At 44.2% G+C, this 13,295-nt stretch overlaps 1 protein-coding gene and 1 pseudogene across 3 annotated transcripts in view; both read left to right on the top strand.

Annotated features, from left to right (window-relative positions):
- DOCK8 (dedicator of cytokinesis 8) overlaps window positions 1–13,295 on the top strand; it is a 206,189-nt gene that overhangs the window by 17,774 nt on the left and 175,120 nt on the right. The window lies entirely within an intron of this gene.
- On the top strand, window positions 2,067–3,597 carry LOC116872989 (annotated as a pseudogene).

The following is a 13,295-nucleotide window of genomic DNA, read 5'->3' as shown; positions in this document are numbered from 1 at the left end:
ATAAATGCTGGAAATTGAACCACAGACTCAAAGGTTATTCAGTGATTTATATAGCTGCCCAGTTGTCTTTCTGGAAGGTTTTGTGTGACATCTGTCTTTAGAAGGAAATTTAATTTAATTTAGGAAATTTGAAAATATGGCATTCCTGAACTTTGCCTTAATTCTTAGGGGGAAGTACCAAAAGATGGTTTATGTCCAAATAGATACAAACAGGTAAGGTCAATTTTTTATAGATACCTTCAAGTAAAAAAATCAACCTCAAAGGATCGAACTGAAACCATTATTGTGATTGAGTCAATGAACCCAAAGATAAATTTGGTTTGGACAAATACTATTAATTCATGAAGTTTCCTTGTGGCCAGTTTTAAAATGAATGTTTTTCTGGATAATCTCAGTCCTATTTTAGGGTATCAGTATGCTGATATTAGTTACCAACATTTCCAGCTATACAAGAATCTATAAACTAGCCCTCTTGAGACAGTTAAATTCATATGTTCTTAAAGAGAATACAATTATATAAACGTATGAGATCACCTAGAAAAAATAATTTATTATGTACACTTTCTTTTTTATTGCCAGAGTTATATGCTATTTACGTTTAAGTCTGACATTTGGGGGTACCTGGGTGACTCAGTCGGCTAAACATCTTGCCTTTGGCTCAAGTCATGATCATGGGATTGAGCCCCATGTCAGACTTCCTGCTCATCGGGAATCTGCTTCTCCTTCTCTCCCCCCGCCCCGCCATCACTCAGTCTCCCTCTTCTCTCTCTCTCAAATAAATAAGTAAAATCTTTAAAGAAAAATCTGACATTTAACTCTCTATTATATCCCCTTACTAATTCATTAATTAACTCAACAACTTATTTATTCATTCCTCCATTTGTTCATGTGACAAATATTTACTTGAGCACGTACTATGTGTCAGGTACTGTTTTACCCTTGGAGGATATAGAAAGATCCTACCCTCATAGAACTTAGGTTCCAGTGAGGGAAATAGATAACAAACACACAGATCAACATATAATATAACGTCGAGTGGTGTTAAGTTGCTGTGAAGAAAATCACACAGGGTGAGAGCTTTGGAGACACCAAGTCATTTTTGGAGCAAACACAAATATTTGAATCTCAACTGGGTTCCAGTGCCCATTTTACCGCTTCCTGATCAGCTTTGAACAAGTCCTTTAGTTTCTCTGGGCCTCAATTTCCTTATCTATTCAAAGACATTCTTGTATTTCCTAGTGTTGTTAGGGGGAGTAAATGCGATTATATAGAAATTGCTTATCATGTTGGTGTTTGAGAAATATTATTCCTCTTTCTTCCTGTCTTTTGGGAAAGGGAAAATGATTTGGTATAAATAATTGAATTCTCTTGTGAGATGAAGAAACTAGCATATTCTTTATTCCATATTTAAGGAAGGGATAGGTAAAAATTTTTTAAAGTTTTTTTTTTTTTTTTTTTTTTTTTTTTCCTGAGCAAAATCAAATGCCAGCTTCTTCTCAGGAGAGAAGGGCAGAGTGAGCCTTTGCATAATTAGACAATCTCTAACATCCCTTTCAGTGCTAACAGCATTTTGTCCTCCCCTACTCCATCCACTTGAAAGGGTGAGGGCCAGGCGCCAGACTCTCCTTGAGAAGAAATTTGGGCCCCACGCTTATCAAAAATGATAGTAATGTGACTGTGACTTTTTAAAAAAAATTCTGTTTGGCTGAGAAGTAGAAAGATCAATTGTATACTGTGTCTTCATTGACAGGGGGAGACTAATATAAACTGGGGAAACTGAGAAACCAGTGGTGTGTTTCTCGCTGTGCCAGAAGGAAAGAGAGATACAATGTGGTCACTAATAATTATTTTAAAACATTAATTCTTGGGCCGTCTGGGTGGCTCGGTTGGTTAATAAGCATCTGCCTTAGGCTCAGGTCATGATTGCGGGGTCCTGGGATTGAGTCCCACATCAGGCTCCCTGCCCAGCAGGGAGTCTGCTTCTCCCTCTTCCTCTGCCCCTCCCCCTAGCTTATTCTCTCTCTCTCTCTCTCTCTCAAATGAATAAATACATAAAATCTTTAGCCACACTGTCCTTGGGGTGATCCGTGGTGGACGTTCTTAGGACAGCTGACCCGCTCTGGCCTGCCCTGGACCACCTCCTGTGGAAGACTGAGCTGGCCGTGTAGCCTTCTCCCATTGTCTCATAACCATGACCAACAAGAATGTTAATTCACCAGCTGCTCAGCTTAACAGATTCAAGAACAAGGGGAAAGACAGTGCAGAAATGAGGTGGTGCCGAATAGCTCCTTAGCTGAGGAAAGCTAAGAAGGTTGACCAGATGCTGAAAGGGGGAAGCATAAACTGATTTCCTGATGATGCTCCCTCAGCGCTGCAGGAAAACCACAACAACTAGGGCACTGTACATTGGTCTGTTGATGACATTGTCAAAGGCATACATAGCAACAAACTGGAAAGCCAGCTCCAGGCTGCTCAGGTTGCTAGGAAACTGCTTTCTAGGGAAGAACAGCCCCCCCGTAGATGCCATAATCCAGGCTGGTTAGATTCCAAAATTTGTGTCCTTCTTGGGCAGAACTGACTGTAGTCCCACTCAGCTTGAATCTGCTCGAGCTCTCACTACCATTGCTTCTGGGACATCAGCACCAACCAAGGCTGCGGTAGATGGAGGTGCTCTCCCAGCATTCATTTCTCCGTTGGCATCTTCCCATGCCCACATCATGGAACAAGCTGTGGGGGCTCTAGGAAACACTGCCGGTGACGGTTTGGTTTTTCGAGACTTGGTTATCAAGCACGGTGCAATTGACCCGCTATTGGCTCTCCTTGCAGTTCCTGACATGTCATCTTTAGCCTACGGTTACGTACCTAACCTTACTTGGACACTTTCAAGTCTTTGTGGTAACAAGAATCCTGCACCCCCGTGATCCTCTTCAGCTGATTCTTCCTACCTCACTTGGTCTCCCACATCACGATGATCCAGAAATACTAGCAGATCCCTGCTGGGCCATTTTCTTCCTGATGGTCCAAATGAATGGTCTGAAAACAGGAGTTGTGCCCCAGTTTGGGAAGCTTCTAGGAGCTACTGAATTGCCCATTGTGACTCCTGTCTTAAGAGCCATAGGAAATACTGTCCGTGGGACAGATGAACACACCCAGGTGCTAATAGATGCGGGAGGCTTGCTGCCTTTCCCAGCCTGCTAACAAACTGTCAAGCCAATATTGAGAAGGAAACTACATGGACAGTGTCAAACACCACAGCTGGCCACCAGGACCAGACACAGCAAGTTGTGAATCACGGGTTAGTCCCCTTCCTTGTTGGTGTTCTTTCCGAGGCAGATTTTAAGACTCAGAATGAAGCTGTATGGGCTGCTGAGAAACTAGGTGACATGGAGACAATATAATGATGGAAGAAAGCAGAGGTTTGGACCAAATGGAAGCTCTGCAAAACCACAAAAATCAGTGTACAAAGCTTCCTTAACCTTGACTGAGAAGGATTTCTCTGTAGAGGAAGAGGGAGATTGGAAGGTTGTGCCAGAAACTGCCCCTGAAGGCTCTCCGTACCAAGTTCAGGGTGGCACTCCTGGGACCTTTAACTTTTAGCTTGTACAGCTGAGGCGCAACGTGGTTTGTTGTGTGCTCTGTTTGGTAGGAGTTTGTCTTACGGTTTCTCTGCTAAGAACTCCTTTTCAATGTGGTTTGTTATTGAAGCACCTTTTACAACGAAGATCTACTTGACCAGTTCTAGACTGTACAAACTGTACAGAGCTTCTCCTCTCAGTGGGTTTCTTATTTCTATGTTGAATCTTCTCTCTTGCAGTATTCTTAAATAAAGATTAAATTCTACCTTTTTTAAGAAAAATCTTTAAAAAGAAATCTTAAAAAAAAACCTCAACATTAATTCTTGTACTTATGGACACCTCTATGTCCTTCCCATGCATGTAATTATATGTATTATTATATATTCATATGCATATAATTATGTCTTCTAGTATTAAATTATGTTGTTATAATTCTATAGTTCTTGTAATAGGCTAACAGGAGTTCTTGTAATAGGCTAACAGGTGAAGGGTGTTCTTCTGATCCCAAAGTGTGGATTTGGAAACAGAGGCTGGCTCAGGTTATGCAGTTGTGAGTGGTAAGGCAGTGGTGGAAACCCAGGTGTAGGAAACCCAGCTAAGGCCAGACCCGTGTGGTTAACCCCTTGCTTCTTGTCATCGCCAGCCCTTGCTGCCAGCAAGCTGGCTCGCCTGCCCACATCAGTTCTCACTGTGGCCCGGCCGTGGAATTTGTTGACATTGTTTTTTCCATATGCCATGATATGTTTAGTTTTGCCTCAGATGGGCGAGCGGATTAGCTTTCAAGAGAGATGGACCGTCTCCACTCTAAACACAACTAGACGTGACCTTCCCGCATCTGAAAACCCTATGGTAGAATCCTTTCATCACCGTGCACATTCCCTTTTATGGGGTTGGTTTTCTAATCTTCCTATTAGAGTGGTCAACACTGACTCAGTTTTCCTCTGGAATTAGCTATGAATAGAGATGCATTTTCAAACTTAAAAATTCTTTTTTTTTTAAGATTTTATTTATTTAGTTGTTTGACAGACGGAGATCACAAGCAGGTAGAGAGGCAGGCAGAGAGAGGGGGGAAACAGGCTCCCTGCTGAGCAGAGAGCCCGATGCAGGGCTTGATCCTATGACCCTGAGATCATGACCTGAGCTGAAGGCAGAGGCTTAACCTACTGAACCACCCAGGCGCCCCTCAAACTTGAAAATTCTAACTTTCCCTGCCCCCAAAAGCACTAAAACTAGGACGGATGTCCTAAAAACACTGCCCTGCCTTCAGAGACTTAATCAATTCAGTGATACAATGCACAAAACTTGATTTTCAGATGGAAAGGAGGAGAATATTTGGGATGGTGGGAGATGACCTCTCTGTATTTTGGTGTAACAAATGGTGAAACACCTCATTTGAGAAGTCTCTGCTGAGTTCCACCAACACTGAAGTGTTCTATACATCCACACTCAGGCTCTACCTTGGGCTTGTGTCCCTGGAGCCCCAGAGGGACTCCTTGGTTGTTTGGTTATCTTTCCCTATACTCTCCTTGGTATGCATCTTTTTTTTTAATTTTAATTTTTTTAAGATTTTATTTATTTATGAGAGAGAGAGAGAGAGGGAAAAGGGACAAGCAGACCTCATGCTGAGCAGAGGCCAATGCAAGGCTCTTGTCTCAGGAACCTGAGATCATGACCTGAGCTGACATCAAGAGTCAGATTCTTAACTGACTGAGCCACCTGGGTATGCACTTTTAAAAGAAACCATTAACATCACCCTGTTCTTTGGTCTCCAACTTTCTATCATCATATGGCCTGGTTCATTTACCAGATTTATTTGGTCAATATCACATTTCTTCCTTTCAAAGAAACACCATTCACCTATGTAAAGAGCTCTCTCTCTTTTTTCTTTTATCTGACTCAAATATCAGAGCCCAAAGAAAATCGGGACGTAAGTGAGGTTGCCTTTAGACCCCCTCCACCTTCCAGTTCCCTTCCCTCTTTGGCTCCACCCATTTCCAGAATGTTCTGGGGTTCTCATCCAGGCATGGTCTCCAAGGGTTCTAACATTTCCCCCAACCACCTTCAAAACCGGCCGCCGGCTGATGTGTTCTTCAACCTGAATTGGTTTGGGCTGGTGTGGACTCAGGGTGTTACTACTCATGGACTTAGCTGCGTTTTGACTGAGCTAAATGCAGGGTTGCTGTCTGAGGAAGCAGAACTAACTCTGGAAAGTAGGGACTTTCCACAGACATCATCACCTTAACAGATGGGCATCTGTGGCCTGATCTAGCTACCTCAGCCTGGGTGCCAGAGTTGGTTACGGGCACCACATGTTGACTTACCGGAGAATGATTACACAGAGCAGGGAGGAATGCGATACCCCATCTTCTCCTTTCCCTCTTGAAGCCTGGTTGTCTTTGTAACTGCTCTTTCTCCTGTAATTACCTTTCCTACCTGAGAGCTCCCAAGACAGGGTGAAGGCCCAGGCAAAGGAATATGGGGAAGATGCCCAGGATCTTGGGCCGGGGCCAAGAACGGCAAGCCTTCAAGTCCAGAGCTAGCCCTATGGCATGACCTTTTGGGGACAGATCTTCCTTCAAATTTGCCATGGTGAATTCTCTCCAACCGTAGGCTCTCTAAAGCAGCACAGAGACAAGCCTCCCCCCAACACGTAGCCTGCCTCTGACCACAACTTGTCCCTTCCAAAGGTAAATGCAAGAGAAAAGTCAGTGATGTTTTAGATGGTTGTCAGCTCCCATTGGACAACCTCAGTACATTTTCCTTAAAAATGTTTAAAATACAATATCAAACCTTTCTTTTCCATGCCTGGTCGGTGAGAGTGTATCGAGTCTGCCATGTTAATTTTGGCCTTTCAGAGAACATGCTGTTATTTTTAATTATACCATCGAGACAATTCGTAGCATCCTGAAAACTCCATGAAGTTGCCGTTGGCCCAAAGTCCCTCTCCCTTATTTTATTTTATTTATTTATTTGACAGATCACAAGTAGGCAGAGAGGCAGGAAGAGAGAAAGAGAGAGAGAGAAGAGGAGCAGGCTCCCCGCTGAGCAGAGAGCCCGATATGAGGCTTGATCCCAGGACACTGAGATCATGACCTGAGCTGAAGGCAGAAGCTTAACCCACTGATGCCACCCAGATGCCCCTCCCATCTGGTTGTGCTTATACAACCACAGGCTATATAAGCAGGAAGCATGTCTTGGGACCATCGGAACCTCTCAACAGATTCCACACTCTAAGATCTTTTAAGTTGTCCTGTGTCTTGGACAAGCATTTACCATATCTTGAGGGGCATGTGGAGCTCAAGATGTGAGGGCAAGAGAGGGCTGAGTTGTTTATTATTAAACTGACAGGAAACAGCCCAGGCTCATTTGCTGCTGCTTTCAGCTGGGCAAAAGAGGATAAATTAATTGCTTTATAGAAACTCCTTTCTGCATTCCTTAGGAAAAAATTTTCCATGTAAGCTAAATGATCAAACTGAGCAGTTTTCGGCTCAACAACTTTGACATTGTCCCTTGAAAGAATGAAACAATTAAAGCAACTGATTTCCTCGGAGAAAAGGCCAATTGTAATATCGGTACTCTGCAGAAAATATTCACAGCAGACTCGTCGCACGATCTTGTAATACCACGTAATATTGGGTTTTTCCTTGCTGGGATTTCCCCACACCCCCCTGCCTTTTTTTTTTTTTCTTTAATGTTTTAGGCATACGATGTACTCACTGAGCGCACCTAGGTGATCCTTTCCCTCTCGTTTCCAGAGTTATCCCAGTATCACCATTTGGGAATAAACAACATTTAAAGGACCCAAAGGGGAAGAGAACCAATTAAAAAAAAAAAAAATCGAAGACAGTTGGCTAAGAGAGTTGGCAGGATGTGTATAATCCCAGGGAGGGGTTTCATGAAGAAGGAGAAGGTCACTAGTGTCTGATGCAAACAAAGGTCAAGTTAGAACAGGACAGGAAAGAAATCACTGGTTGCCCAGGGAATGGTCATCAGTGGCTAGATCAAGGATAGCTTCTGCAGAGGGGTGAGGGTGGACGCCTCCTCAGGGCAGGGCAAGGGAGCAGAGAGGAAGTGTAGGCTTGGGGGTCAGGGCAAGGGGAGAGAGGAGCTTGACGATGAAGGTTTTCTTTTCAGATGGAACTGAATTGAGCCGGTTTCTAGGAAGAAGCAAGGAGTCAGGGAAAGGAGGGTGCTGGCCAAGACAGGATATGATGTTGCTATCAAAACTGAAATAAAAATTTCTGTTCTGGGTGCCTTTTCTGCCTTCCCCATCCCACATCCCAGACAAATATTTGGTGCATGAACAGATTTTGGACTTCAAAAAGCTCCACTTTTATTATGCTTGGGATTTGTTCCTTGGTGAAACGTAAAGGGACAAAACTGTACATACAAGAAGAAAATGGTATTTGGTGGAAACTCTCCCTTCCCTAATTGCTCTTAAATCGTTGCTCGTATGGATATTTGGAATATATTCCAAGGCTGCTTACCCCTGGAAGAATTCATGTTGTTGGAGCTGAGTTCAAAGTCTCAAAAACAAGCCAAAGCCTGTTCCTTTCAGTAGTCAGGATAAAGTTTAATATCCTTCTTCAGAAAGCTTTCACGCGTTAAGTTTGCCACTGCTAAGCTGCTGGAAAGGGAAAATGCCAGAAGTTTAACTCCTATAGCAACTTTCTGGTGCAAGTTACATAACCGTTCTGGATTTGAAAAGCAGAGGTAATAATACCTACTTCTTGGGGTTGTTGTGAGGATTAAATGGGCCAATTAATACAGTCCCTGTCAGACAGTAAGCATGTACTAAGGGTGAGTAATATTGGTTACAGCAGCGGGCTTTTCTAGGTTGTAAGGGTTACAGACACTGTCAGGTTACCTCTGTTCATAGTGGATTATTTAAAGGATACACCACAAGGTAAGGAGAACAGGAGACTACTTACCCAGCACACTGAGTCTGCAAATCTAAGGGCAATTCTTTTTTTTCTCTCACTCTCTCTCACTCTCTCTCTCTCTCCCGCCAGCATTTACAAACTGCAGGTTTCACATGAAAATCCAAATTTCCAGTAGCACTAGGCATATTCTGCAGCTCTGTCTGGAGCTCAGTAGTCCCTTACATCTGCACACAGGTCTGGGATCTCAGGTTTGCCAAGATTAGTGCCAATCCCTGCCAAAAGTAGACATGAGCCCGAGGCCTCCATGTAAGGCCATGCAGGTTGCTCACTGTGCAAGGCACCCAGCTATTGGGCCAAATATGGGCTAAGTTCCTATAATCTGCAAAGGGCAGTTATTAAACCCTGATGGATTTGGGACTCAGGGTCTCCTTTTCTTCTTTTCTCTACCTGCTCTGCCTTCCTCATCTGCTCGCCCTGCTGACGTCTTTCCATTTCATGGCTTCCTCTCACTTGTAGCTTCTACTCCTTTGCTCCTTCTGTCTACAGCCTCCTGTGTGTTTCCGCACCTGTGCCCACCCCACCATGCTTGACAAGATCAACTAACTGATTTGCCTAAGATCGTACAATTAGTAGGTGAGGAAGACGGATTTGAACCGAGCTTATCCCTTGTTGGAAAATGATTACTGTGTAAGTTAGCATGAAGACATTGAAGATAATTTCTTACTAGATTTGGTTATTAAAAGAAATTCTCATATAGATATCCTTGTTAAATGAGGACAGGCTTTATTGTTAACTTTTATGCATAACCCAAATGCATTTAAACTGACTTGTTATTTCCTGGTCTAAGGAAAACTCGGAAGGGGGCTAAGTTGATCCCAGGGCATTCAAAAGCGCTAAGTGCTTTGTTCTGTCCTTGGGACAAGGGTTTGATTCAAAGGTGTATTTGTCTGGGACTAGCCGTGAAAACCTGGTATTACCTTCTTTACTCTCTGTCTCTCCTGGCGAAGGACTGGACTTGCATTCTCATCATTGCACTTTGGAAATCATTATCTTCCTCAGCTCCCTAGGCCCCAATGGGATGGTCTGGGCTTCATTTCCTCAGAGTTCCTGCACGCAGCGGAAGCAGGGTGACATGAACAGTGACCTGACATCATGGCCAATTTCGTTTCTGGGTTATTGTCTCAAGTGACTGACCATTCAGCCCAGTGAAACACTTCCTTTATGCTTTAGAGGGTTGGGAATTACGAACATAGGTCAGGGATTCCCAACACCTTTAAATCATAATGCACGGATTTCTGCTTACTTAATGATTGTACTTAATGCAACTTTCTACAGGAGCAAAGACCGCCATGGACTTTCTTGGGCCTTAAGAGAACCGAGTTCTCATCTCATCTTTGCTTGTTAGTTTAGGCAGTGGTTTAACCTCACGGAGTGTTTTCTGACTTGTCCCTTCCCCTCCCTGAGTGCTGTGCCCTTGTCTTGCTCACTTCCCAGGCAGTGAGGCTCTGGGCGGAGAAGGTGGGCCTTCACAAGGTTCTAAATTTATGCCAAAATAAGATACTAGCAAAGCTGGAGACACGTTCCCTGCCGTCTTATGGAGAAGACCTTGGGCTTGACCGAAATCGATGTGACGGGAAGAGTTGTGTGTGTCGGCTTTGCACCCCCCCGATGTGCGATAGCTTCAGTTCAGAAATCCGTTTTAAGTTTTTCGTTTCTAAAATCTCATACATGTTAATTACTGTGTATTAACGTCACCTCAGTGGGCTCCGTGCAAAGGCACCTGGTGCAAAGGGATTTGAACACCCTCAGGGATCATAACTCCACATTGAAGCATGAGAAAAGGGGGTGCGGCCAACATTTTGAATTGTTTTCAAATGCAAATTTTTGTAAAACATGGAGTATTCAGGAACTGGAGAAAGTTAAAGCTTTATGTTATTCCCTTGTGGATGGTGAGAAGTAAAGCTATTTTCTTGTGTGTTTAATATTACGTTAACTGCATAGGAGTTTAGTTTAATAGGAACCACAAAATCAACAGTAAGATACATTCTTTTTTAAATAAGATTTTATTTGTTTATTTGAGAGAGAGTGAGAGAAAGAGAGAGAGAGCACGAAAGTGGGGGGCAGAGGGAAAGGGAGAAGCAGACTCCCTGATGAGCCAAGAGCCCGATGTGGGTCTCAATCCCAGGACTCTGGGATCACGACCTGAGCTGAAGGCAGACTCTTAACTTTCTGGGCCACCCAGGTGCCCCACGTGACGAACCCTTTCATAAGGGAGGAGCAAAGGAACTTATTTTTATAACTGGGTAGAGATGATATCAAGGATATTATCAGCATCAGGATTTTTATGGCCTATAGTGGATGGAAAACAAGAACGAGGCTCTTTCTGATACCAGCGGGAAGGACTATTTACGGAAAAGGTAAAGGACATGGTGGCCTCCTGACAAATGTTGGCAGAGGACGAGTGTTCCAGCTGAGCGGGTGGGAATGTGCCCATCCAGCCCAGGGAGACCCCTGGGAGAGGACACGGGACTCCTTAGGTTAGAGGCTATGAAGGCCTCAGAACTGGCTTCAGGCCCTCAGGTCTTCTCTGAGGGGATATCGGGGATATTATTTATCCCGTGGGAGAGCTGTGTGAGGGTGAGTGTGGCTTTACAGAATGTGTATAATACTCAGAACTTATAAGGATGTACATTTCAGAAGCTTCGGGGAGGTTTCCTTTGCTCTTAGCTGAATATGTTAGTTGAGGTGGGATCTGGTCCCATTTTCTTTTTTGAACAATTCTCCCTCATTTTGGCCATCTCCTGCCTCCAGTGAAGGCACCAAAAGGTTCTTTTGTCTCAGATGCCTGCAGTCATGAAACAGCAGGACCCTGAGCTAAAAGCTCACTGGCTAGTGTAATACTTGGTTTAGAATAAGGAAGCTTCTTACAAAATACAGAAGCCTGGGCATCAGGGCCCATTTGCATATATGCTTCTCTTAAGGGCAGGGGACCTTTGTCTGCTGTTCTCACTGTGGAACCTTGACAAGATGGCTGCTTAATAATTGTTGAAAGAAGAAATCAAGGTCAGACATCTGGGCTTTTGTCTCCCCTTTCCTTCCTAGTCTTCCTAAGAAATTCTCTTCATTCTACAACTTTCCTGATCTGCTCTCCAGAACATTGGCCCTTATGGACCGGTCTTCCTCCTCCCCCACTAAAGAGCTCTTTTTGTTTTCTTTTTCTTTTTTTTTTTTTTTGAAAAACATTTTACTTATTTATTTGACACAGAGAGAGAGAGAGAGACAGCAAGAGAGGGAACACAAGCAGGGGGAGTGGGAGAGGGAGAAGCCAACTCCCCACTGAGCAGGGAGCCCGATGTTGGGCTCAATCCCAGGACCCTGGGATCATGGCCTGAGCCAAAGGCAGACGCTTAACGACTGAGCTACTTGGGCACCCCTAAAGAGCTCTTTCCTCAAGTGAGCAATAGTTAGTCATTAGAAGCTTCCTGACTTAGGAACAATGTGGTTTCTCTAGTGTAAGAAGCATGGTTCGCATCCCCCAATCTATAATAAATGTTGAGGGGCACCTGGGTGACTTGCTTAGTCAGGTAAGCATCTTACTCTTGGTTTCACTCAGGTCACAATCTCAGGGTCCTGGGATCAAGCCTCACATTGAGCTCCACACTCAGCGCAGAGTCTGCTTGAAGAGTCTCTCTCTCCTTCTCCTTCTGCCCCTACCCCTGTATACCCGCTCTCTCTCTCTCTCTCTCTCTCAAATAAATAAATAAATAAATCTTTAAAAATAGGTACGATTAAATAAATTTTGAGGGAAGAATGGAGATAGTTTGGATTTGGGATTTGGTTTTTTTGGGGTGCATTTATTTGTATAAAATGGCATATTTTGGCTAAATCTGAGGAGGAAATATAAACGTTGGTCAATGAATGTCTGTTAGAATCTTGATTTTCAGGGGCGCCTGGGTGGCTCGTTGGGTTGAGCCGCTGCCTTCGGCTCGGGTCATGATCTCGGGGTCCTGGGATCGAGTCCCGCATTGGGCTCTCTGCTCGGCGGGGAGCCTGTTTCTCTCTCTCTCTCTCTCTGCCTGCCTCTCTGTCTACTTGTGGTCTCTCTCTGTCAAATAAATAAATAAAATCTTTAAAAAAAAAAGAATCTTGATTTTCAGATTAACTGGGTAGGCAGGGTTCATTAGGCTAAGGGAGGTGGTCAGATGGCGGAGTCCAAAGTCTGTGGGTGGGTGAGTAGAAGGCAAGGGCAGGATGGCAGGTGGAGCTACAGGTTCTTGGCTCACATCAGAGAAGCGGTTCTCAGGCTTGAGAGTACCTCAGACTCATTTGGAGGCCTTGTTAAAACACAGAAGGTTGCGCCCCCACCCCTGAGTTTAGGACTCAGTAGGTCTGGGGTGGGGCCCAATCGTTTGCTTTTCTAACAAATTACGGGGGGATGCTGATGTCGCTTGTCTGGGGACCATACTTTGAGAACAGTTGCAACATAGAAAGAATAGGAAGATAACGGCCGATCTTACTGGCCTCTGCTTAGTACGTTTGTCCCCCTCAAGCTGAGGCTGGGTTCGAGAGCAAACAACCTCTTTCTCAGTCATCCCAGTAAATTCCGCAATTTAAGGAAGGGGAAACCGACAAGAAAGGAGGGGGTTAAAATCGTCCCGTTTCACCTCAGAGTAAAAGGCATTTTTGTACTTCACAGTTGTAGTCACCTTGGGGGGTAGAGGCCACAAGTCTCTGGGGGTCTTACTGAAGGCACTTCACTAAGACACAGACAAGCTGCCAGTTCACTGCCTTGGCCATGTATCCGAAAACAAATAGCCTTATTCTACGGTCTTGGATG

This window comes from Lontra canadensis, unplaced genomic scaffold (assembly GCF_010015895.1).
Source record: "Lontra canadensis isolate GAN:19392208 unplaced genomic scaffold, GSC_riverotter_1.0 scaffold31, whole genome shotgun sequence".
NCBI classification, from domain to species: Eukaryota; Metazoa; Chordata; class Mammalia; order Carnivora; family Mustelidae; genus Lontra; species Lontra canadensis.
This window is presented reverse-complemented; position numbering and strand designations above follow the sequence as displayed.